We start from the raw sequence: 26,573 nt of genomic DNA, 5'->3' as shown, positions 1-26,573 counted from the left end.
AGCAATCGCGTTTGATGAGGATTTTCCAGCAGGGTTTGGGATACGTCAGAGGATCTGGGAAGGGCTCGTTGAGGGAGAATTGGTTCCAGAGCCCGGGTTTCCAGAACAAGGTCCTTTGGCTAAAGGGATGGATCCTGAGTGTGCTTACCCGGCACCCTGTTTCCTCTGGGTGACTGCAGATGGGAAAGCTCCTGGGTTCTTGCTGGCCCACGTGCCACCCTGCCCAGGGCACGGTGCACACATGGATTTCACCCTGATGCTCAATCCCCCTCAGTTTTGGGGCTTCACAGGGTGCAGCCACTGCTATTGTGGGTAAAACATCCCAAAGGGCTTCGGCTTTCCAAGGAGGACGAGAAAAATAGGGCAGCCCTCGGGAATGTCCCCGTAATGAGGGATGGTTTGCTCACTGGCTTCAGGTGCGGGAGGAGACGCTGCATAGAAAATCACCAACTGTTAGAGCCACCGAGTGCCTGGTTCAGCAATGAAAAGAAGCACCATTAAATGTTCTGAAACGAGATATAAATTAACTGGCCCAGCTCTGGTCATTTATGATGTCTTTCAGGTTAAAAAACTGTCCTCATTTCTAAGGATTTAGAGTCCCCACCTGCCTTTAATGGAACCGTTCTCCTTACAGCTATTGCCGTAGGTAAAGACTTGAAGTCAAACAATAATTACTCCCAGGAAAGAAACACTGTTTTCTTGTCATGTTCCATTAAATAGTTCACAGCGTGAGCCAAAGAATTAATGGCCTTATTATCTGCCCTTTGAAATACATCATATTAAGGAGGAGAAGGCAACTCGGAGGAATTCAGAGGACACCAGGGATGCCACTGCCCCAGGTGATGGGGCTGGCGGGATATTTCCTAGGATTTAGCTCCAGATGGGCTCAGCCCACAGGACGGATGGAGGGAGGTGGTGGAAAGGGCAGCCTGAGGGGTAGGGGTGGCTCTGCACGTGGAGAGGCAGCCGGGCAGACCCGGAGATGTGTCTTCCCCCCGGGATTTGCTTCCTGCAGGGACCAGGCTGAGTTTTCCCCCTCGCGATGTGCAGCCGATGGTTGCGGTGGGTATTTTTTTGCTGCAGCACGGGGGGCTGGCACCCACCCCTCTTTGCACGACGGCAGGCGCCAGCTCGGGAAGCAAGTGTGCCACAGCCACGTGCTGGCAGCAGGAGCCCGAAATTCATCTGATTAACGTGCGGCGGTGTTGTTTCCCCTCGAGCTGGGGAACCTGGCAGCCTCCGGATCGCTTGGAAGTACATCAAATCCCCCAAGGAAGAGAGGCAGAGATCCCAGCCCTCCCCCACTGACTGCAGGGCTCTCGTGGCGAGGATTCGGAGCCGCTCAGCTCCCCGACACCTGCGGACACACTCGGGCGTGTGCGTGCGCATGGGCGTGCGATGCTGGCAGCTGAGCTCCTCGGGGCCGAAGGGCTGCACATCCCACCCCTCTGCACCCCCAGGCCTGGGGATTAAGGGAGTTGCTGAGATTTAATGAGGTTTGAGCAGTCCTAGGGTGGTGCCGAGGATCCCCAGCTGCTCGCGGTTCAGCGGGGTCGTTTGTGGTAGCGGGGGAAGATGTGGCCTTGGAGTGCCCTGAGCTGGTCCCTTTTCTCTGCACAGGGAAGGAGGGAGGGACAAAATGAGGAAAAAAAGGGAAAAACCATGAATTCCTGATGCTTTGGGCCCACTGCAAGGCTCTTTCATGACAGCAAAGACAACCACAGCCTCTAAAAGCTTTATAATACAAATGAACCCAAACCCCAAAACATCAGCCTTTGCTACGCAGACAAGCCCCAAACTCATGATGGGTCAAAGGGCTGCGACCTCAGTGAAATCATACCTTGGTTTCCAAGTTAGCCCTCAAATAAGAGCACTATTTTTATTTTTATAAAATAAAATTTATTTTTATTTTTATTATTTTTATTTTATTTTATTTTATTTTATTTTATTTTATTTTATTTTATTGATGTCACCGGGAAGCCCCCAGGGATGCAGGCAGACACAGGACCACGGGGCTGCCCCTGCACCGTCCTGGGAGCCCCCTGTTCACTGCGGGGGGCTGAAGGGGAGCAGGCCGGGGGCTGATGTCCCAGGGGGTGAGCATCGTGCTGGAGCCCAGCGCTGCCGCAGGAGGGTGCAGGGGTGTCTGCTGCTCCCGGCTGTGTCCCAGACGAGACCTCATACGGCCTTAGCGAAGTCTGGGAAGGCAGGAGAGAGACGACCGGCTGTTTTTTTTGTTTTTTGTTTTCCTTCCTCTCTTCTCCCTCTGTCTCATGAGCTGGCAGGGATTGGCGACGTTTTAATCAAACTTGGCACGGGATGATAGGAAAAGGAGGAAGGCGGAGATCTGTAGGAGGCCAGGAGTGCCCTGGGAAAGGCAGCAGAGGGGAGGGAGGCAGCACAGGACCTTAGCAAGTCCTCGCTGGACCCGAGCTGGGGATGACACCCGCAGCAAACCCTTCCCGAGAGCCGGAGCAGGGGCGAGCAGCCCCATCCCTCGGGAGCTGGCTGTGCACGTGCTGCTCCCCTCATTATTCCTTTTCTTTCTTTCCTCCTTTAAATAGGTGGCATCCTTGGCATGGGGATCCCATCCCCTTCCAACACACATCGCTCTGGACGTGGCAGTGCACTCGGTGCCACTGCAGGGGCACAGAAATGGGTGATAATTTATGGCGTAAGGATCTGGGAGGAGGAGGAGATGCTGGGGATGGGGGAAAAAGGGAGAGGTAGGGACCGTCCTCCCCTGGTCCTGGGGGTGTGTGAACCAGGGAGAGGTGGGGATGAAGCGTCCTTGCTGAACAGCCAGCTCCACGCATGGACTGCTCCATGCTCCCGAGTGCACGGCGCCCATCTGCACTCCCAATTCCTCTCCTAACTTTACCCATCTGCCAAAACACACCCTTTGGCTGTGCTCTGCTGAGGAGGAAGCTTCAAGAGGGACAAAAAAGGATTTGGGCTCCCTTCTGATGCCAGGACTTTATCTTAGATTGGGAAAACTGATCTGTCCTGCTGAGGGTGACTCGCCCTGGCCAAGGGACAGCCGGGGCAGTGACTGCGGTGCAGGGCAGCGAGAAGCAAAAGGGAAATAAATCATCAAATTGCTTCGAGGTTTTCCTCTTTTTTACATTCAGCTTCACAACTTCTTGCAGACCAAACGTTGCTTTTCACTGCTGGGTGGACACAGCAGCTGTAACATTTTTTAACAGCACCTTCCCTTTCTACATACCGGCCTAGCTGTGGTCTGTATTGATTTTTCCACCTGTTTCTGTTTCATCGCTGATATTGCTGAAAAACTTAAGCTATTTCGGGGATGAAGGGGCACTCCGCTGCTCGTTTGTTTTCTGTTTCAGCCCGATGACATTAATCGGGTTTGCATGATCTTTTCATTAAGGGGGGCGGGCTAAACAGCACTTTGGTTAAAAAATATCCCCGCACACTCACAGGGTACTCACAGCACCCGGCCCTCATCCAGCAAGCCTAATTATACCGGAGGCAATGAACTCAGCTAAGGACAGCGGGATGCCTTGGAGTGACACCAGGCACGCATGAGCACAGATGCTGTCGGGGTAGGAAATATCTCCTTCATCAAACTCGAGAGGAAGCGCTGGCTGCCAGCAGGCACGGCGAACCTACTTTCGTTACCTAAAAAAATTGTCGGCACACGGGGAGTACAGGGTTTTGCAGCATTCTCAAAAATCTGGTTGCTAATTCTGATTCCATCTCTTCAGGCTCTGACAGTGTTGTGGCTTGGGTTCCTTTGTTGTTTTTCTTTCTTTCTTTTTTTTTAAATTTTTGAAATATTCTCCTTTTCCCACATAGAGGGAATGCTCCCCGCCTTTCTCTTATTCCGTGGAGGGGACTAAAAAGCCAAATTAGAAGAATGAGAAGAAAGTCAGGCTCGCTGTTATTAGCCAACCCATCTTCTTACAGCATTAGGATTCACAAGATAATATTCCCACAGTTGTACTTGGGCACGGGAAAATGGACCATTAGCCAGAAATTGTCTTGGATTTGTCTGGGTGGGGAAAAATATAAAGCTAATGCCCTCTTGTGGCTCCTTACAGCAAAGTGTGTGGCTGCAGGGTGCTAGCACTCTTCTCACCTTTTGGTTGTTACGGGGTAGGAAAAATAATAGGGACTGGCTCCTGCCCCTTGCCTTCGATGTGATGCTGAGGGCTTCAGATGCAGGTTGGGGAGCCGGGGGCATCTTTTGCCTTGCAGAGGGCTCAGGGCAGAGGCTGGGAGCCCCGGGCAGGGCTGGGGTGAGGCTGTGGCATGGGGATCCCAGGCTGCTGGGGCTGGAACACGGCAGCAAACCTCGTCTGCAGGGCAGCTTCCCAGCGCCGGGCCTTGGCAGATTGTTCCCTTGCAGAAAGCAGCGGTTTTAGAGATATTCAGCTCCGCTCTGTAGAGCTGGAGGCAATCCAAAAGGCACTGTGTTTTTCTCCCAAGGCAAAGCAGCCCAAGGGCACCGGGGATGGAGAAGACCGCTGCTGATCCCCCAGCTGTCTGCCCATCCACGGCAGACTTTGCAGGAGCACGTAGCCTAAACAAATGGAATGAGGCGGGGGGATTCACCAAAGCCCAGTTCTCATCTGGTTTTGAACTGCTCTGAAATGTTTAATCGTGGCCTGTCGTCGGCGCAAGGCACCCCATGACACATCCAGGAAGAGGGCTGAAATATTTTTTAAGTCATGGTTGTTAACATCTAGCAACAAGAATAAAATTTTCTCTCCATTTTAAAGCCCCGCACACCAGCCTTCCAGGAAAGACCTCCACCGGCATCTGCTTCCGATTAAACATCTTTGGGTTCCAGCCCAAAATAACTTCAAAGATTTATTGACTTCCATGATTTCTAAATAGCTCCCAAAGAGGAGCAGGGAGCCCGGCTCCGGCACTGCTGGCCCGCTGGGATGAGTCGGGGCTTCGTGCTCCTGGTCCTGCACGGAGCCAGGACCTGGAGCCAACGGTTCCCCTCTTGGATGTCAACCTAAAACGCCTTCCCCTGCGAAACGTCAGGAATTTAGGATGAGCACGATCGCTGAGCGGATCAGACACCAAACCGATGGTCCTCGTTGCTCAACATCCTACCCCAGCGGTGACCTCCCAGAAGTTCCCATCCCTCAGAGCTTCGTGTCCTGAAACGGGAGGGCTGCGGCTCCTCCCTGCACTTGTTTCAGCCCTTGTTCTGTCTCTCTCCAGATAAAGGTTGAGCATCTGCTCGAGCCCTGTGAGTCCCTGGTGGCTGCGAGTGCCACAGTGTCCAGGAGCAGCTTTTCTGCTGAAACAGTCCTTCAATTTATTTATTTTTATTTTTATTTTTTTGGTCAAAATAATGCTTTAGAATTTTTGTAGAGATATTTTAAAATTGGGATTGTCCTTTACAAACACCCCGATAGTGTAGATTTTAAATTTAAAACACAGGATATTTTTATTTTATTTTATTTTATTTTTCACGTTTTGCTTTTTGGCAAAAACCCAAGCTGATTCTCTTACCAAAAGTGTGAGCTGAGAGAGGGCAAAGTTCCTTTGGCGATCACGCCACGAGCCATCGGGAAGAAGCTTACAAAAACAACAGCAGAGGAGCGAGCACATCCCAACCAAAGGGCAGATGCTCCACGGGCTCGTCCTCACCGCGGGCAGGGGCTCGCTGCCGGGCTGGCAGCCAGGAACATCCAGCAATGAGCTCTAAAAACAGCCCCCAGAGCATCCTCCCTGCTGGGATGAGCCTTGCTTGCACCTTCCCCTCTGCCCAAAATAACCCTTCCCTCCTGGCCATCCCTCTGCAGCCCTAGGCATTTGGAGGCTGGTGTGGGAACTAGTCCCATATGGACTCCAGTGGCTGTGATGAGGTTGGATTGGGATGGTGCTGTTGCTCCCAGTTCCCAGCCCCGTGGGGAACTGCCCCATTGAGCAGCAGGGAAATCACCAAGTGAGCCCCGTCTGGCACGGAGCAGCCCCAGCACCGATCCTCCTTGGCTAAGCCGGGTGAGAAGATCTTTTAAGATGCTGTGTTGACAGCTCAGGATTGTCAGTGTGGGAGCACTAAAGCCAAATCCATGCTTTTCCTAGGGTCTTCAACACCCTTGTAGGGAAAAAGGAGAAAGTGAGATGTGCTCCACCTCGAGGAGCCCCTGGAGGTGTCTGCCAAGAAGGGGACACGGGGGGAAGATGCAAGCCGGGAGCTTGGCAGGGAGATGTCCCACATCTGGCCCCGTGAGACTGTATGGGCTCTGCTCACTTCCCTTTTTTTCTCTCAAAGTGTCCACTTCAGGCAGAGAAATTGCTGTGAAAAGAGCAATCGGCTCTGTCCTTTGCCCACAGGCCTGGTGAGGATCTGTGTCCTGGGTGGTGATGGTGAGCTGATGGGCAGAGCCCGGTGGATTTCTTTTGTACACAGGAGAAGGGCAGAAGTTTGCAGCCTCTTAGGAGTTTTCTGTAGAGTTCTCCCCCCCCCCTCCCCTTTTTTTTTCTTTTTTTTTTTTTCTTTTTTTTTCTTTTTTTTTTTTTTTCTGTTCAGGCTCTGTTCAAAGCAGGGTGTTCGTTTCTGCCTTGAAAGCAGAGGCTCCTTAGAGGGGCTTTTCTTTCTCTCAACCAAATATAGATCTATTATAAAGCATGGCTCTGCACTTTGCCAAGAGCTCCATCTCTGTCGGGATTTCAGGGGCTATTTGGTGTCTCCATTTCCTGGGAATCTCTTTCCAAGAGCTTTGTGCTGGTCCTTCTTCCCTTCGCTGTGGGTCCAGAGGGATGTTTTGGGGGGAATTACTATGTTTTTTGTGAACAAGAGCTCTGCCGTGTCTCTGCTAGCCAGCAAAACTCTGCGAGAGGGGCAGGAGGATGCTGCTGCTCCCCATCTGCCTGCTGAGAGGGGCAGGGACTGCCAGTGCCGCTGCTCCCAGACAAAAAGGAGATGGAAAAGGCTCAGTCCTCACGCCTCTTTTGTGGCCTGGGTAATGTGAGTCATGCCGAGTGCCTGCGGCACCCGAGGCTGCTTCCTGCTGTGCCCAGCTCCCCCAGCTCTGTGGCCGCCTCTTTGCCCAGCCAACGTGGCAAGGCAATGCTTCTGCCTTGGGTTAAAAGGGGGATGTGGAGGGGCACGTGGAGAAGGGCGAAGGACAGCCTCTGGCAGGGAATGAGGAGCAGAACAAGCCCCTGGACCCTGCACGGCTCTGCACGGAGAGAAAGGAGCTGGTGAGTAGCACAGGGCTCCAGCAGCAGAGTTCCCAAGCCCTCAGATCAGTGGTGGGACAGAGGAGTAAATCCGACACATATTTTCCATCCTCAGCTATCCACATTGCCCCTAACCTGATCCCAATTAGATACACAGAGGCAGCTGCCAAGGAACTTTTATGACTCACTGGAAAGGGAGCCTGCACAAGAACCGCGCGTTCGGCTCCAGCTGCCTCCTCTCCGGTGCTGTTTAGGCAGGACGTTTGTGCTCGCTTAGCTCACCTAGGAAAGGGCCAGTGGGCCCCTGGACACGGGGGGGACTGCTTGTCAGCCGAGGGACACGCCGTGGATTCCTTTCCAAAGGGAGAGACAGCATGGAGCTGGCAGCAAGAGCTTGGGCTCAGTTTTGGAGGCGTGGGCAGCAGCCCTGTGCTCGGGCTGTCCCCTTCATGGGCTGGGCTGTGAGCAGAGCAAAGCCAAGCACAGCACTGCTGCGGGTCCCAAACTGATGGGGAGTGGGAATTTGTGGGCTGGGCAGCTGCCTTCCTGCTCAGAGGGACAAAATGCTCACCTCTCACAGAGGCATCGGCACAGGGGAGGTGCAGACAGCGTCGGGTGCAGGCTAAAGCAAGGTGATGCTCTGTGGGTGATATGGTCAGACCTTGTTCGGGGAGGACATGGGAAATCCCAGGTTAAATGGGTCTTGAAACCCACCTGCAGCTCTTACAGCAGTCAAATGCACTGCTCTGGGAGCAGGCAGAGCCATGTGCCTGCTGATATTAAGTCTCGTCCTGGTCTTCAATAACGACAGATCAACCTAAACCCTAAAGAGTGAGGCTGGAAATCCTTTCCCTAATGCTCGCTGCTATTATAATAACTGCATTTATCCATGCTTTTGCCAAAATTGTCAAATTGCCTGGCTGCTCCTAGTTGTGTTTTAGGTACCAGCTCTTTCGGGGACAGGGTGCTTGGGAATTCAGTTGCAATTGGGCAAAACACTGGAATATGATGAATATGAGGTGTTAGGAGCCCAGTGGCTGCCAGGATAAGAGATTTGTTAGCAAAGTGCATCATTTCTGATCCCAGTCTGGTACCAGAAACCATGAGGTTTATCTTGAAAGCTGTGACTTTAAAATAAAATCAACTTCCCTCCAAAAGTGTGAGAGCAGAGCAGGCTTTTGGTGCCACTTCAGTGCTCGAAGCGCAGTTTTACAAAACCAGCCTGGAGACGCCCCAGTCTCAGAGATGCACATCCTGGGCAGGGATGATTTTCTGGGCAAATCTTGTGACTTTTAACAATTTTGCTTTTAGTATGAAACAGGCCACATTGACCCTTGATATTGTGAAATTTTTCATTAAGTAAAGCTGTCTTTTTACAGCTCATCTCTAAAATTCAGTATCTAGCGCATCCTTCACTTGGCTTTTCACCTTTGAAGTCCTGCCACTCCTTTCACTCGTATTTCCCTAACATTTCCAATAAGCGCTTTCAAATGAAAGCTGAGATTGGTAAATTCACATGGTTCTGGGGAATGGCTCCTGGAGAAAATTACCTGCTCCCCCAAGACCCTTGCTAGTAAATGCCACCACGTCCCGGGAGCCCAGGCAGGATCCTGCTGCCATCAGCATCCTCTGCACCTTCAGGGCAGGGTCCCGGTGTCCCAGCCCGAGCTGTGGGGTGCTCAGTGAGCACAGCCCAGAGCATTCCCACCACCCCACACCTACCCCTGGGGTGGGATTACCCCAGTTCCCTGCCTCTGGCACTGTCCCCTCACCCTGTCCTTGGGACGGGACACCCTGAGCACCAAAGCCTGCCCGCCAGCCCCGCAGCCAGCATCACTAGATGGTGCTAACGCTTGCCTTTTCCCCAGCTCCTGGAGCACCTCGCCGGGCAGCGGGCACCCAGCAGCTGGGGCACCCCGAGGAGGGATGCTCTGGGTCCCTCCTGAGCCCCTGGGGGTGCTGGAGGTGCTGGGGCACCTCTGTGCCAAGCCGGGTGAATTCCCAGTGGAGTCCCGGCTGGGAATCGGGGCAGTTCCCTGCTCTCTGCTTGGCTGTGGTTTTACCAGGGAAAGGGTTTGGGCTCAGCGTGTGGCAGGATGAGGGGAACCTGCCCTTCGTGCTGCTGCTCTCTTTGAGGGTGCAAAAAGTGAGTGCTCTCTTTGAGGGATCACGTTCCCTCGTGGCATCGCATTCCCTCGCCGCACTGACTCGAACCCTACCCAGGCAGGGGTTGGTGGAACCCAAGGGAATTGCCCCAAGGTAGGGGCAAGAGGCTGAAATCCCCGCTCTGTGCTCCTCATGTTGGTAACGAGCCGGGACCACACACCCCTGTGCCCCCCCTGTGCCGGGGTACAGCTTTCCCACATCCTATCACTGGTGGAGCTGGACAGGCAGATAGGGTTTTGTGGGATGGGGACCTTCTGGTGCAAGGGCTGCTGGCTTTTGGGAGCCCTGCTCCAAATGCCTCGCTGGTGAGGCACAGCCTGAGCTACGAGTGGCTGCTTTTACTCCTTCTGACTGCAGGAACGGCCCTGGGGAGGTGCTGGAGCACAAGGAGGAAGAAGAGCTCACCCACACAGCTGACTCAATGCTGATAAGCAGCCCCAGCCAGACACTAAACAAATGTGTCTGGGAATGTCTTGTGCTGCTCACCAGGTGCTCAGCATCTCGTGCGGCTGAGCTCCGGGACTGAGCTGCTCTGCAGCCCTTGGGGGAAAGCAGTGCCTGGAAAATGGGGCTGGCTCACCTGCAGGGTGCTGAGCAGGGGGTGAATTCCCAGCTGGGGAGGACACAATTCCTGCAGCATCATCCAAGGCCGTGGGCATTCCCAGGATGGGATCAGCACCGGCCCAAGGGTGCTGCAGCCCCGGGTGCAGAAAGCAGCTGGGATGTTCGGGCAAGGGCAGGAAATCTTCCATGGGGAGAGGGCCCGGGAGCAGCCCATACCCAGCCTGGCACCCAAAGGGTTTCCAGCTTCTGTAGGGATGGAGAGATTGTAGCAGAAAAACGTATTTAAATATAATTCTTGTGGAGTTGAGCAAGAGGGGCATCAGTGCTATGGATATTTCAGGTCTCCAGAGAGCCCTGCTTGGAAGGAAAGAGGCGGCACAGTGCCCGTGGCAGAACCGAAACGCAGCTTCAGTTTGCTGAATTCTCTGCTTTTCCTTCCCACTCCCACCCTCCCCTGCAAGCAAAGCCTCCAGAGCACCGTTGACTCAGTCACAGGAATGACTTCTGAGCCCGAGGGGCTGTGTGAGAGCTCCCAAGGGAGCCCAGAGCTCCGTCATTTTTGTGAGAAACCCCGGCTTTCCGGGTCACGGCTCCAACGGATCCTCGCACCACGCATGGTGCAAACACCGCCGTCACCACCTGGCCTGTCCTTGCCGTGGAGATAAAAGGAGCCAGAAACACAAAAGAGAGACCACAGAGAGAGACCAGGGCAAACCCAGGCTCAGACTGGCTGTCGTTTGTGCAGCCATCAGATCCCATTTGGGATGAGAAACACTCCTGCAGCGCTCGCCGTGCGGGGGGCCACGGGCACCACCTGCCTTGCTGCTGAAGGTTATCTCTAGCTAGGTGAGCAGCTCCGGCTGTTTGATCAGGCACATGGGAGTAATTAACGTCCTGATTTTAGGATCCGATTGTATCAGGTTGAACAAATAAGCCCCTGCCATTTTTAATCAAAAGAGCCTCTCTTCCCAGCGCGTTCAAAGGCAGAGGGGAGGAAGGGAGGAGGAGGAGGACCCAGCGGCTGCTTTCCCCATGCCAGGGACGATGTGCACCGTCAGGCCACGTGCCAGGGCTCCTCTCCTTGGTCTCCTCTGCCTCCTGTGGGGCTCGCATGGCCATGAGTCATCGCAGCCATCCCAGCACCACATCCTCCAGACAAAACCCACGCCGAAGCAGGAGAGGCTCGGGACATTCTCTGAAGAAATTGCTTTCTCATGACTAAATGTCAGCATCGAGAATAAATGAACGAAGACCACAAATTTACTTAAAAATTGTCAGTGGCTCCCCAGCCCGGAGGAAAGTCTGGTGTCGATGTCACGTTGTGGTGCAGATGCAGGGAAAGTGGTGGCTTGTGCAGGGCGGGTCTGCGCCAAGGCGCCTCCTCTCCCCGGGTTTCCCGAGGCAAGTAATCAACCTTGGGAGCTCCCATGGGTGGCCTCCAAAAGGACAGCTCCTTGGCTTTATTATCGCAAAGAATACTTTATTAATTGCTTTTTTATTACAAATGATTGTTTTAGTAATTGTTAGCAGCCTGGTGGCAGCCGGGAGAGGAGTGGCTGGGATGCAGCCCAGCGGTGAAGCTCCAAATGGGCTCTTGCTTTTCACGGGTCCCTTCTCCTTGCCGGGAGCACCGGGGTGCTGAGTCCTTGTAGGCATGGCTGGCTGCCAGCCACCCTTGTCGTTTTGTTAATGGAGGAGCTAACAAAATGATTGCAGGTAATGCTAACGCAGCACGGCCCCGTCACCGTCCAAAATATTTCATCTGCATCATTATTTGTATTTATTTCTGCGGCATCTTATTTGCCCTTGAGTGTAACAGGGTCGGGCCGGCGTTGGTTGCCTTTTCAGCTCTTTAGAGAAAATTTTGATTGATTGATTGGTTTATAATGGAAAGGCATTAAGTTCAGGTTTTAATGACCTGATGTAAAGGAGCGAGAGCACAGTCTGGGTGCCCGAGCTCCAGCACTCCCAAGCTAAGCTTCTAACGCCTTCTGTAGCCACACGGGGTGCTGGGTTTGGCCCTGGGGTGTCCTGCTCTGAGACAGGGCCAAACCTTACAATGGGCCCAGACCTGTAAATTCCATGTTTAGTCGAGAAATGGCTTTAGCAGAGGAGCTGTCCCATGATGCAAACCCTGTGAGTGCAAATATCCAGGTTGCACCGGAGGAAGCCACCAGCATTACTCCACGTCCCGCAGCTCCCCTGGCTAGCTGGGATTTCCTTTGCCATCTTTCCCAGCTTCTCAGTGCAAAAACCTCTTGCAGAAAGCGCTTCCTTTTTCCTGGTCCTGTGTGGTGTCAAGGAGGGCAACTCTGGGAATTGGGATGCCTGGTTTGGGGAGAAATTCACCATGGTGCTGGCAGGCTGCTCCTGCAGCCAGGGCTGTCCGTGCCCTGTTTTCCTGGCCACTGCTAACTCCAGACACCTATTCTGGAGAGGTGCAGGTATATATTGCTCTTCCTGGTGACTGACATCCTGATAATTCACCTGCTCCCACCAGCAGGGACCCTGAGAGCTGAGAAGCACATCATTTTCTGCCCTGAGGCTGTGAGATGAAAGATGTACCAGTGTTAATTGTAAATGAAAATCCTCCGCTTGAACTTTCTGGCTGTGAAAGGGAAGGGGAGATGCAAAGAACCTCTCTGAACTTCCCTGTCTTTGGTAATTCTACGAAACACTTTAATGTTGGAAATTAAAAGAAACAAACAGTTTTTATGACTATTTAGCTCCTTTTTTCCCCTCCCTCCACTCTTGATAACAAGGACCCGAGTGACGGACCGTGCTGCTCCCTCGCTGATGCCAATTGCAGCCCTTCCCAGGGAAGAGCCCAGCAGCTGATTTCTGGATAAATGGCAGGAAAAAATAAAAAAAGACAACTCCTTCTGGGGCAAAGCAGGGCTTCCACTGAAGAGCAGAAAATAAAGGAGCAGGAAAGGCAGAGTGCTGACCACGGGGCTGTGCTGGGAGGGGAAGGAGAGGCTCTACGTACGGAGGCAGAAGGGATTACTCCCTGCTGGGGTTAGCCAGGGTGCCGGGATGAGCTAAATACCCAGACTTTCATCCAGGGCAGGGGCGATCCGTGGGGCTGGACATGTTGCAGGGGGATTTGGGATGGTCCCAAGGAGGCACCCATGGGACACAAGCTGCAGGGTGCCCCGGCACAGGGCCCCACAGGCACCGAGAGCTGCCTGACCTCATGCTCTGTGTTGTGGAGCCGGGGAGAAACGAGAAGGAGCCCGAGCAAAGCGAGCGAATGCAAATGTGTTTCCACTTAGCTGGTCCGCCGAGGCCAAATGATGTAACTCCTGCGAAGCCCTGCAATATGTTGGCAGGAGGAGCCTAGTGACAACTCCAACTGTAAGTTCCTGAGCTAACGAGCAGAAAAGTTGAATAAAAATTAAAAAAAAAAAAAAAAAAAAAAAGAGGCTTTTTCTTTGGCTTAACATCATGACCCTCCCCGGGACTGTTCTGAGCAGAGGAACAGCACACTGAAGGAAAAAATCCAGCCCCAAAAGATGCTGGCTCCGTTCCTCTGGGTCTAACGGGGCGAAGCCAAGGGGTCAGCACCCGCTGGGAAACGCGTTTCAGGCTGGCAGAGCCGGGGGCTTTGCTCCATGCCAAAGCAGGTCCCTGCTCCAGGAGCAGCTCTGCTGCCATCCTGTTCTCCAGCCTTTATGGAGTTAACCACAATTATTATTATTAAGGGTGGGTTTTTCTCTCTCTCTCTCTCTCTGTTACTAGCAAAGAATGTTTTACTACAGCTCTCCACACAGCCACCAGCCTCCAAATGGACCATGTTACAGTAGAGCTAAATATTGTGTCAGGGACCATGTGTTTCTTGTAAGATGGGCTTGAGCCATGACTCCGTAGGAAATTGTTTATCTCTCTTCCCCCTCTTGCTGCCTTCACCCTCCCATGGGCCGCGTGGACGGCCGGGGAGCTGCGATGGGAACATCCCGGGGATGCTGGAGGATTTTTTTTCTTTGCATGCAACCCGTGCCTGCGGTGAGGAGCGAGCTCCGGGTGGGATGTGGTGTCTGCCTGCCTGCTGGGTGCCACCGCAGCCCCGCCGTCCCCAAAAGGCTCAGGGGTGCCCCGAGGCACTGCCGCAGAGTAGCCAGCACCACTGCAGGCTGGCTCAGCACCACAGCTGCCCGGGGAGCCCTCTGTTAGGGGGTTTGGGAGGAGGTTAGAGGGTTTTTAGCAGCGTGGAGCTGATGCGCAGGTGTGTGTGTTTCAGAGGGAAACGTGGCCACCCTCAAGGTGAAGGCGCAGGTGAAACGCCTTTGATTTGCTGGGATTGCTGATGTCTGCGGGGTGGGTTGTAGGGCCAGCTGATTGCAGGAGTGGAGCAAAATCTCTGAAAATTGCTTTTTTGGCTTAGAGCAGAGCAGCCCCTCTGGGCGCTGTCTGTGCTGTCGGCTGGGCGCTGCTGGCACCGCGGGCAGGGGGAAGGCTTGGTGCCACGCAGGGGGGGCACAGCAAACAGGGGTAACCCCTCCACGGGTCTGGGCCTCATTCCTCCCCTGCACAGCTCTGCAGGACGGATGGCAGCGAAATCCGAGCCCCTCTCATGCCTTCCTCTCGCTATCTGTCCATCTCGACGCCATCCCAAGGCGCAGAAAGGCACTTTTCCTTCTTGCTGTCTCTGCTTTCTCCTGGCCGCTGCTCTGCACAATAGCATAATTGTATATAAACATCTGATTTCTTTTACTTTGCCTCAGTAATAGCTTGTAGCAACCCTTTCCAACATCTATTAATACTGTGCTATATATTAGATCCAGACTTCAGATCCGCAAATGTGACTATCTTCGGAAAGTGGGGAAAGGCTGAACACAGATCAAACGTTCACCCTCTGGTCAATTTTAAGCACAGGATAAATTTAGCAAGGGCTCCTGCTTCTAAACCCCTTGGACCTTTCTCGCCACGAGATGCTGTAGCTGAGGCCCTGCTCAATCAGACTAATGATCTCCCAACAGCAGCAGAGCAGAGCCACAGCAGGTCCAGATCTCTCTTTATGGGGGGAAGACACGAGCACCAAGGATGAGCCAACTGCTGCAACATCTCCCAGTAGCCTGCTGGGGGGGAGCAGCCACTGGGGTGGGTTTCTGATGGGAGAGCTGCTGAGGTGCCAGCTCCTTGCATTTGCTCCTTGTGACACAGGGAGATTCCCAGAGGTGCAATTGCTGCCCCAGTCTTAAAGGGAATAGAAAGGTTTGGGCTCTTTTAGAAATGATTTTCCACTGTGACATTTTTTTTTTCTGAATTATTTTGATGTAGACAAACGTGGGGGGCTGTTCAGTGCAGGTGGCTTGCCCTATCTCTTCCTTACCCATCTGCAGAGGCAAAACCAAAAAGCAGCTAAAATAACGCAAAAATATAGCTAAAAATAAACGCTGTGTGTAATTCCTGTTCCTTCCCACCATAAAAGAGTAGAACTTGGGAGCAATTCTGTAAAACCAGCTCGTGCTCCAGCATAGCTGCCAGGCCTGGCCGTGCTGGCACAAGGAGCTGCGCCCAAGGGCTGTGCCCTGCTGGGGCAAAGGCAGAGCTAGGGGAAGGGGCAGCACTTTCCATTAGGAAATTGTCTTTCTGCGCCCCAGAAGAGAAATCCACACGGGCTATAATAACAAAAAGGCATGTTAACCCCGATCATATTGCCGCGAATGAGAAAAACAGCCGGGGTTAAATCTTCCAGCTGGTTATAATCCCTGGGAAGTGCCCCCCTGCCCTTCCTTGTCGGGACATTGTCAGGGTACGGTTGCAAATTTTAAGGTCATGTTTTTGCCAAGACAATTCATAAACCCGTGCCCTCAGTTATATTCAGATTTTTCTGCCATTTTCCCATGGCATGCACGCGCTGTCAGCAGGCTGGCTGTTGTACTAGGGCTGCTACAAGGCAGCGGTGACTGCTTTGGCCATCCCATGGCTTCTGCAGAGTGATCTAGCAGAAGACACTTAAAGAAAAAAGGACACTGAAGAATTTGGCTCGGAGAGAAAAACTTCGTCTGCAGAAGCTGCTGGGGCTTTCTGGTAGGTTTTCATGCCTCCCAGGGCTGCTAAAAGCGGTCCAGTTCTTCCTTCTCCTCAGCAGAAATAGCACTTTAGTGATTTCCTTCATTCTGCATTGCTTGGTGCTGGCCACTGGTCTGAACTGGGCTGGCTGAAGGAGAGCGAACACAATTTTTTCTGCTCCTGAAGGTTGGGATCATTAAAAAGCCCAAACTGTGCCATGGACAGGGCCAGCCCTTCAGATGATCGCCTGCTTTACCAGCAGCCTGTGCCAGAATTTATTGGGCCGCAGCTGGGAATCTTTCTCTTTGATCCATCTCTGCTATTAAACAGCTTCTGATAAAGCCGCCAGGCTCACCTCTAGGAGGGGAAGCCGAACAACCTAAATCTTGGAGCTGAGCAGCAGTGGGGAGCTGATCTTAAAACTGCATCTTCTCACCAGCTTCAAAAGCAAAGGAGCTCCTTTTATTGCACGGCGCTGCGCTCCAGGAATGATTAAAGGGCCGTAAACGTGCACCTTTTTCATCCCAAACCTGTCTGCTGACAGGGAGCCAAGTACAACAAATCCAGTCAAAAGCAGCATCCCTATCACGGGGCTAATTGTCGTTGCCTTGTTTCCTGAACAAGAAGAGCTGCAAGGTAAATAGAAGCCTGAAAAGAAAAATAGAGCCTGGAGTTACATGCACACCCCCATACAGAAATAACCCCCCGAAAGAGAACTGAAAAGCCATCGAGGAGACAGCCTCCAAGCTACAGACACAAAGTGCCGGGTGGAGGATAACTGGCTGGTGAGCTCTGGGAAATAATGCCCTAAAATCCTTCTGAGCCCATTCATCACCATGGCTTCAGTGATCATCTCGGCAATAAATTCCCTTATCATCCTATTGGAATTTGAGTTTAATGACCTGCCTGTTATTTCAGAGGGAGATGGACTGTAACCGGTGGGTAATTGGTAGGAAAAATTGCCAGTTAGAGCAAAGATCTGATACCATCGGAGCAGTTACACCACGAGAGAGGGAGATTAGGGAGCTCTGCTTACCACAAGGGGCTTATTCACCCTGAATAAATTCATTAGCTGCCCAGAGCCATCCCCCTACACCCTCATTCCCCCCTCAGTGGCACCTTCCCGTCAGCACTACCCCTGATTTTCCCAGTGACCCTGGAATGAACAGCTCAGCAGAAGCTGTTATCAGTGCAGAGATGATGATAGCAATGATTAAACAGCCCTTTCCAAGCTCCTATTAGCTTATGGATGTTTTTGGAGGTTTTCCTAGGAAAGACCAGAATTACTGTAATTTCTTAACCGTTTAAATGATTCAGGAAGGTTCTGCAAACACCTCTGTCCCGCAACATTTTTTGCAAGAAACCTCCCAAACCGTGGCTGCCGTAGGATCTGTGTCTGGTTCTCTGCTGGAGAGACATGATGGGTTTATTACCTTTTCTCCTTGCCACCTGCAGGACGGCTTCCAGTGCGCTGTGTGTGAATTCCAGAGCCCACGTTTGCAGGGCAGCCTGCAGCCTCGACCAAAAATAGGACAACTGGCTTCTCGGGAGCGTGTCAGGGGAGAGCTCGAAGCGAGTCCAGAGGTAAAGTCTTGGCTCTGTTGCAAGGAATGATAGCTTTGCTGGGGCTCGATGGGTCTGTGCCTTCCTCAAAAGTTACCTTCCCCTTCCCTGCTGACGGGACCGGCACCGGGGTCATGTTTTGGTGAGCACACCTGCTTTTTAAATTAGCTCCCTGGAGCATTCGCAAAAACAAAGCTGAAAGGCATGGCCACAGGACTGGGTTTGCTACAGAAATACCAGCACGTATTCATAATAAAACATCTGTACTTTTTGCCCAGCTCTGGCTGTAACTTCCCGTCATGTCCTGTACCTTTCTGGGAAGAAAGAATGGGTGATGGTGGTGGGAAAATTGCTCCACCGAGCCAAAGGGGATTTTGCAATCACTTTCAACGGAGCCAGGGCTGCTTTTAACCCTACATATTCCCCATGTCTCTGTAAAACCCTATGGGCTCTCCATCACTGCGGGCAGTGATGGAGGAGATGAAAAGCTCCTTTTTTTTATGAATGTACACTCTGGAGGGCACGCAGGTGGTGGAGATGGCCCTGGTTTGGGGGCAGGAAACTGGCTCACTGCACGGCGCAGGTAAGGAGCTCTTGCGGTGCCTGTCCCTGAACCACAAACCTGGAGGTTGGATTTCTTCCCTGCATAAAGAGCTGTTAACTGCCACGCCAGGAATCAAGCCTGTGAATAATCCCAGCTTGTTGCACTCTCGGTGCATGGGAGTCTTCTCGTGCAAAAAGAGCATCAGCAGAACGAACGGAGTGCCGCCGTAGTGGCCGCATTCCCACATGCTCCTCTTGGAAGCCAAGATATCATGTAGGGGTGGTTTTGAAAACGCTTTAAGCGATTTAATCCATGGCCAGAGCCCTTCCAGCCGCTGGTTGGCCCGGGAAGGTGTTTCTTCTCTGTGCCCAGGGGTGGCCGAGGTGACCTCCAGCCGCTGCCCCCTGGGCTGCGGTGCTGTGCCCAGGCAGTGTGTTTGCTGCTGGCTGTGAAGGCCACGCACAGGAATGAAAGCCTTGGCGATGGCCTGAACCAAGCTTCAGTTTCTTCCTGCCTCATTGAAAGGCATGTTGTTTACCGCAGGCAAATTGGAGATGAACATGCAGCAAGAGCCCAGAGAGTTCATAAAAACAAAACAAAACAACAAAATAATCGCAATACAATATTCCTGCAGGAAAGGTTTTCTTATCTTGATTTTTTTTCCCCCCTTTCTCTGTCTCTTTTTCCCCCCATCTTGGACTAATCACTCCCAGACCGGGAACCTTCAAACAGATTTGTTTGGAGACTTGGCATGGGCTCATGGTGGCTGGAAACCTTCTCGCTGTTCCTACGAAAAACAGAGCCTGGTTGGAGGGGAAGGAGAGCTCCAGCGCTGGAGTCAGACCCAAGCAGCATACGTTGCAAATGAGCTGGGAAGTGGAAAACTGCCTGAAACATCTCTGGCCCCTTCCCCGCTCATCTACAGCACAACTGCTTTCCCTTTGCCGTGTCGAGGCTGAGCTGCAAATGTTGCAAGGCCGAACCCAGCAGCCTCCTGCGGTTTGTTCTTTGCATGTTCGCAAGGAGGCTTCCAAAATACGTTTGTACACTGTTGGTTTTGCCTCCAACAGCCCTGGGCAGCGCCATGCAGGTCTGCAGGGATGCCTGGAGGCTCCTCCACACCAAAAAACATTTGCAGTCCCTCTAACACTGCCCCTGACCCTGTCGCTGTTCCTTGTGTTAATTCACCCAGGCGTGATGTGGCTGGAAAATGGGGTGTAAAAGGGTGGGCTTCTCAGGATTTACAGCAGAAAGGGGTTGATGGGCTCCTGAAAGCTAGTGAGGAACATCCCCCAGCGCTGCTGCAGTCCAGAGCAGCTCGGCAGCCTCAGCCCTGGGGCTCTGTTTTGAGCTGAGGGTTGCGCTGGTAGAAACTGAGGATTTACAGAGAATCACAGAATTACAGCTCATCTGGTCCAACCATCACCCTACTACCAATGTCACCCACTGAACCACGTCCCCAAGCACCAGCTTGGTTGGAAACCTCAGCCACAAAGAGTGGAAATTCCCCCCAAAATGTTCCATCCAGAGGGGCTGTCCCCCTGAGAGCAGGCAGGGCTGATGCCTTATAGGAAATACGGTGCCCATAGGAGGCTTTGAGTCACCTCGGTGGTGAACACACACTCATAAATCTGGCTAACGAGTGCATCAGGACGTATACCCAGATCCACCTTTCTTTTGAATCTTTCCCTTTACCTTTTCACCCCTGAAGACATCCAAGCTGCTAACACTCTGAGGAGGATGACACAGCAAAAAAAAAAAAAAAAAAAAATCTTTTAGCAAGAAACAGAGAAATGAGATTTGCATATGTTTTTCTGGGAAAAATATCAAGTTTTTCTTGTTAGAAACTGTGTTGGAAACCAGCTTGTAAAACGCGGAGCCTGACTCAAACACTGATTTGTCACGGGACTGTCACCTGTGCTCACTGTTAACGGGGACTCCTCAGCTCTCTGCCCAGGAGGAAAGATCGCTGTTAATATCTTCGTGACAGGTTGTATTTGGGGAAGAACAAACCCTGGGCTGGGATGTGGCTGGAGAAGCTTTCCCTGCATTTAGTGGCCAGTGAGGAAATTTTGTGGAACGCAGCATTGCTGCGGAGCCGTTCCCAAGGGGTTGTGATCCCAATGATCAATGACCTTCAGAAAGCTCGGGGGTTCAGCTTGGTGAGGGGGAATACTGCCGGTGTCTGTTCCAGCTCTGCAAACCCAATTTTCCGCTTGCGTGCCTGATTATAAATCAGCGGTAAATGTGCTTATGCTGACACGCCAGCATTGCCCTGGATGCCGTTCCGTAGGCACACGCTCCTTCGGCCCCAGGTGACTCGTTCTGATGAAGAAACCCCGGGGTTTTCTTCGCTTTGGCAGGTGTTGGTGGGCAATCCCCTTCGATTAATGCCGCGCTGCTTTTTGGCCGGAGATGCTCGGACCGACTGCCGAGGCAAAGAGAGATGCCAGCAGAGCCTGCGACCCAGCCGAGACCCAGCCAGTGGGAATCCTGTCTGCAGAGCTCCTCGAGTCTGGGAAACTGGGTTAGGAATCTCTTAAGAGGTTTTTGATTAATGTAAATTCTTTTTTTTTTTTTTTTTTTTCTTCAGCAAACCAAAACTTGGGTTTATATTCATGTCCCCTAGAGGCTTATTCAGTCTGAGGTTTCCTTGCTGAGAAGCATGCACACAGCTCTTCTTTTTGCTTCCATTTAAGCAGGACAGAGCATCCCACATCCTATCCTTCTGAGCAGGCCGAGGCCTCATCCCACGAGCCAGAGCCACCAGCACGCAGCGCAAGCCACAAGAGGCGCAAGGCAAGCACTCCAGGCAAACTGCAGGAAAGGAGTCATTTGGAAACTGGGGCAAAAGTTGAAACAGGATTTAATTTTATCTGAATTGATTCATCTGTCCCTAATTAGTAATAGCTTCCTAATGCATGACGTAAGAATATGCAGAGTTTTTTTTTTTTTTAATGAATAACTTGGCTAGGATGAAATGTGGCCATTCTCAGATTGTCTCGGATAGTTCTTTTTATATGCCAATAGAGATTTGTGTAGTCTAAGATGAAAAATACAAGAGATCCCACCGTCACAGAGGCTGAAGACTAAAATTCTGGATCCTGTCTTGTTCCCAGCTTACTGTAGGAAAAAAAAAAAAAAAAAATCTTGCATTTGCCCTGTTTTAATACCTGTGTTTGCTCTTACTGAGCGAGGACCCCCAGGCTCCCAGAACACTGCATGATGCTGTGCAGAGGGAGAGAGCCCAAAACCTGCCCCGTACACCCACGTGCGGGGCTGTGATTGTTCTGAAAGCCCAAAGTCCATCTGGCAAAAAACGGTCGTGTCTGATGACATTGCAACAGAATAAATGAAGCAACCGGTTAAATTAAAAATCCACATTGTTCAGTTTCTCACGGGAACAATGTGAAATTCCTGATTTTTCTGTTTTTAGGATGAAAACTCTACCTCCCTCACCTTATTCTCTCTTTCTGTCCCTCATTTCCTCTCCCCTTTGCTCCAGGGGCTGGAAGAGCTGGGAAGCTCCACAGGGGGCAGGGATGCAGGAGGTGGAGCGATGCTGTGGGCTGTATTTTAGGGCAAAAGCAGGACCACGAGCAGCAGTAGGAGGAGGCTGCCTACCAGCTCTGATGCTGGATAATCTCCGTCTCCCAAGCCCTCCCATGGGGCTGGCCATGAGCTAATCCCTCTCACCTCATCACGCACCGGCTTCCCCTCATCCATATCATTCCTTTGTTCCTAGTCATACCTCCTTGTACCATCCAGCATATTTCATCTCAAGCCTTTGTGTCCACACCCTTGAAACCTTTCCAGGCTGCTATCATGTCCACTTCTCTAACTCACCTCTCCAAGCCAAGCTATACATCCAGGCTCTAATCCTACCCCATAAATCAACCCCGCTGGGGCCCTGACCAGTTTCGGAGATTTCCACGAGCTGTGCAACTCCTTCACTTCTCCTCTCCCAACATCAATAAAAGTCCAGAGGTTTACAGCAGGGCGATGGGGAAATGGGTTTCTGGGCTTGTTTTATAAGCGGGGTGGAAGACGGAGCGGGGGGACGCTTCGCACCGTCCCCGCCTGGTAAAGAACCGGGGCAGGACACGTTGAGCAGATGCTGGTTCTGGACTGCAGATGAGGGCTGAGTTACTGCGTTCACAGCACATCTTTGATACACGTCCAGCTTTTATCAGATGGTTCCACTCAAGGTTTGGCACAGCTGATGCGAGGAGAAGGCCAGGAAAGCAATCGAGCGGCGTGAGCAGCTCAAGCAGCCCCGCGCAGCAGAAGGGCCCCGGCTTGGGGTGGGGGCTGTCACCGTCCCCCCACCTCCTGGGCTGAACCAGGGGCTTCCCCCTCTGCTCCCACTCTTCCAGCACCTACACGGCTTTAACATTTGCCCCTGTGTGGGAGGTTGCTGATGTGTTTATGGTGTTTGCAGCTCCTGGCACCCCGCTCCCCCCGCCACATCACGCCGTGCCACAAGCAGCTCGGCCACGCAGCGCAGCTGAAGGTTGGAGTATCTGGGAGGACAGAGAGCATTTGAGCAAGTTTCTGGAGTTGAAAGACTTGTCCTCGGGTTTTGGCTTCGGATGACCTGCGCTCCTAATGCACTCTTCACTTAATTCTCCCCTGCCAGTGCAAACGCTCTTATTTATGAGGTTGGTAATCACTTTCTATCAACACGCTCTGGAAATCTGCTCCTTCTGCAAAGCATTCCTTCAAGTAAATCCTTCCCCATGAATATTCCCAGCCCAAGCCGAGTCCAAGGCCTGCTCAGGGCATACGAGAGGGCTTTCAAAGGACTCCCACCGAGCGCGGTTGGCTCAGACCCAAGCGCACACATCCACGCCCATAGAGCTCTGTTACAAGTGGCCCCACACTCACAAGAAGGAAACCAAACCTTCCCCAAAGTCCTTAGAGTTGTTTTGCCATCCTTTTCCTGCACACAAGCCATGGGCTTTTACCTCTCAGGAGGAACCCCAGGCAGCACACATAGGAAGGCCCGTGCTAATTTAAAATCCTCCCTGAACACCGAGTTTGGTGTCTTTTTTCTTCCTTAAATTAAAAGCCAGAAAAAAATATCTAGAAATGTCTGTGCAGAAGAATCAATCGCATCACAAAGTAACTTTCTGGGCCACAAAAAGAGCCTGTGTTTTCAGCCTTGACAGTTTACCCATCCCCATTTTGGGAGGCAGCACAGATAGGTTTTCCATTTGAAACATCCCAGGGGCCATGCAGCTCATGCTGAGCCCTCAGAAGTCAACGAGCCACTTTCCACAGCAGTGGTCCCAGCAATGATTAGGACTTTTATTTTATTTTATTATTCATTTATTTATTTTTGAGCTGCCAGGCTGGCACTTGGTTTAAGCCATAGGAAAGCGGAGGCCCAGGGCACCCATCAGGGAAGCACCAACAAACACAAGGCTGCACGTCTTTAAATCTTTTGATTTCTTTTAGATTTCTGCTCCTTATCTCTCAGCCCCTTCATGGGCCAACTGGAGCTCTTTATCGGTGCCATTTACTCAACTGTCAAGTGGGTTTTTTTATCCTAAAGCTCTGCAGTGGGGAAATAGGAACCTGCAATGAACTTGCTTTAAATTGAAACAGATATTTAACTAGAATAAACCAGTGGCCGGACTGAATAAACACTGCAGGCACTTTAGAAAGAATGTTAAGTTGACATAAGATCTGCTGGGTGAATTCAAGAAACGGGAGATTTTATGCTGAAGTCATAAATCTGCCGGGTGAAAAGGGCGATAGTGCTGAGCTCTGCATCTTGCTGCCTCTCCAGGAGGGACGAGGGCAGGATGTTTGCTGCCACAGCCTGCGGAGCTGTTGGTACGGGCTGCAGGCTTCCTTCCCAGGGCAGCTGCTGCGAGCTGTGGGCTTCGTCTCCGCTGCTGCCTTCTGGCTCCCTGCAGGACAGGAGAGGGATGTGTCTCCCCGGGGCTTGGCTCTCCGGCCCTTCCAAGCAGTCTTTTTTTCCAGCAGCTGGCCAAAGCATGTCCCCTCCAGGCTCCCAGGTGTGAATAGCCCATGGGATGAGCTCTGCATGGGGCAGCTGGTGGTCCCCACAACTCCAAGAGCACGCTCCAAGGCACTGGGCAGTGTTTGGACCCACGCTGGGCAGAGCAAAGTTGTGCACAGCACCAAAATCCATTTAATATCCTCGCGATGGGGTGTGCTCCTACCGTAGGGCTGGTGTCAGTCCGGCCGAGCAGCCTGCTGGGACTCAATTTGTTACAGCAGCAGCTGGTCACCAAAAACAGGTTGGGAAGCAGCTTTTATTTTTTTATTTTTTATTTAAAAAAAGCTGCTTTTATTAAAGACAGGCTTCCAAAACCTGGGTATCGGAGGAGACCACGGCACCAATCTGCCCACGACGACTTCCCTAGGCTGGCAGCACCCCTGGCTTTGCTTGGCCATGGATGGCTTGGGGAGAGCATCCAAATCCCTGCCAAAGCTCCTGCTTTCGTGATCCCAGCGCCGTGTGTCTGGGCGCAGGGCTGATCCCAGCAGAACTCATGCCACGTCCCTCTGTTTCTGCAGGATGGACTGAGCAGTGGTCCAGGGGGTGAGAGCTTGCCCCAAGTCAGCCCGAGCTAAAGAGTCGCAGATGTTTAATACTTCTGCTCCCTGCTCCAAGGAGAGGAGCTGCAGAGAATACAGCAATATTTTTTCAATACATTCCATATGTTTCCTCCATAAGTCAAGATTAAAAAGCGGTGCTGGTCCAAATCAGAATAAGCCTGCAGGCTGCTCTGCTGCTTTTGGAGGAAGAAGGAGCCTCATCCTGATTTGCCCTGCAGCGGAGAACGGCTCTGACCTGACTTGAGAATATGTTTCCAGAGGGACAAGTGGAGTTGTCATTCATGCTGTCCCTGCTCTCAGCGCTGCTATAGCTGTTGCAAGAAGCACTTGTCAGCCCTGATCCCACACCGAATTTTGGTACCTAACTTCTCACGGGATAAAGGAGCTGGCACAAGGGCAGGAAAGAGAGAGCACCCCCAGTCTCCCAGGCAGAGTAGAGCCATGGTCTCTTCTGACATCTACTTTTTGGAAGCCTGTTTTTAATAAATGAAGTTTTCTTTAAAAAAAAAAAATAAATCAGTGGCTACCTCAAGCCTCTGCTGCCCTCAGCTCATATGGCCGAGGTCCTGCAGCAGCTGCAGACACAACAGGGTGAAGCCCATGATCACCTCCCCCTTGCCCAGCTCTGGCCACACTCGGCCAAACACGAGTGCAAACGTGGCACTGTGAGCCCTTGGCCATCATGCGCCCGTGAGGGGCCGCAAATTACTTGTTTCTGTTTCCTTATTTTCCTTTTTCTGATCTTCTGACCCCAGCAGCAGTGTTTCAGCCCTGCTGCCATTGCCACTCTGCTTGCTGAGGTCCAAATCCTGCAAATGCCATCACCGAGGATGGCAGGTCCGGAGGGAGGAGGGAAGCCCAGCAGCCTCAAGGGAAGGGGTTTGCTCTCTCCTGAAGGGCACACTCCTCGGTATAATTGTGCCAGCCAAATGTGCACAGAAGTCCTTGGTAATTGCTATGGTAATCATTTCACATGTGTGGGATTTTTTAGGCTAAAGCGTAATTACAGCTAATTGCTGTTTGATTTTGTTCCTGTTTGTATAGCCATTAAAGGAATCATTGAAATGTCTTTGCTAAAAGACTTTCCTCTTTCTTCTCCTCTTTTTCTAAAATCATCCTGGAAAAAAAGAAAAAGAAAAAAAAAAAGAAAAAAGAGATCATGTTGCAACACTCAGAGTTCATGAATGGCCATTAGCTGGCCAAAGCTCTCACAACAAAGAGCCACGTTAAGCCCGCAAGAGCCTGATGTTTTCCCAGTGTTGGGAACTGACAGTACTTGAATTTGCAGAACTAATGAGAATTTGCAAAGATCTTGGCTGTTGGTTAATGAAACCCTTCAGGGCAAAAGGCTGAGTCTGAATTTATGTCGGGAGATGGGAGGATCTGAGCTGCTTGCTGCAAGCACAAGCAAAGGTGCATTCAGCCAGTTGTTTGGTGGCAGGGCAAGTTGCATTTCTGCTGTGTGCTCCCCGTGAGAAGCTGGGAAGGTGAACAGTGCCCAATAAACACCTCTGATGTCCCTTGTTTTCAGAAGGAGACAGCGTTTTGGAGTCTTATTTCCAGATGCCCAACTGGTCCCTGCACAAGTATCCAATTCTATTTTTTTTTCCCTTTCTCTCTCCTTACCCTGCCTTGATTTTACATTCTGCCCATCTGCTGCAGCCTGTGGAGGGAGAACTGAGGCTGGTGGGCTCCGTGCAGGTCCAGGGATTCACTGGGAGCTTCTCCTGGCATAGCTGGTGCCTTTATCACGCCTGATTATTTTTTCCCAGCCCCGTTTTTTAACACAGTTGTCCCATGGCACAACTCAAAGAGAATTAAACATCCCTTCTGCTCCAAATATTGGAAGTCATCGTGTCCTGATGGCCTGCAGTGAGGCCAGATGACTCCCGTATTGATCCATTAACCAGATACGCAAGCCTTTGAGCCATCCTTGAGGATGGCTTTTGCAAGT

The 26,573-nt window shown here is 51.9% G+C and overlaps 2 long non-coding RNA genes across 6 annotated transcripts; one reads left to right on the top strand and one right to left on the bottom strand.

Annotated features, from left to right (window-relative positions):
• Positions 1 to 3,575: 3,575 nt before the first annotated feature.
• Positions 3,576 to 21,101, top strand: LOC119713097 (uncharacterized). Of its 5 annotated transcripts, none has more exons than XR_005259978.2 (4): positions 3,576 to 7,194; positions 17,374 to 17,502; positions 20,389 to 20,552; positions 20,728 to 21,101. It is a non-coding gene; the product is annotated as an uncharacterized lncRNA (long non-coding RNA). The 5 variants fall into 5 exon arrangements; XR_011804000.1 differs by having other exon boundaries at positions 20,725 to 21,101; XR_005259979.2 differs by having other exon boundaries at positions 20,389 to 20,584.
• Positions 12,474 to 17,490, bottom strand: LOC139999024 (uncharacterized). The gene is made up of 2 exons (XR_011804002.1): positions 17,352 to 17,490; positions 12,474 to 16,566 (listed from the first exon to the last, which is right to left on the bottom strand). It is a non-coding gene; the product is annotated as an uncharacterized lncRNA (long non-coding RNA).
• Positions 21,102 to 26,573: the final 5,472 nt, after the last annotated feature.

The sequence above is a fragment of the Anas platyrhynchos genome, chromosome 18, assembly GCF_047663525.1.
Source record: "Anas platyrhynchos isolate ZD024472 breed Pekin duck chromosome 18, IASCAAS_PekinDuck_T2T, whole genome shotgun sequence".
In the NCBI taxonomy this organism is placed as follows: Eukaryota; Metazoa; Chordata; class Aves; order Anseriformes; family Anatidae; genus Anas; species Anas platyrhynchos.
Note: the sequence above shows the minus strand (reverse complement) of the source record. Positions and strands in the feature narration are given on the sequence as shown.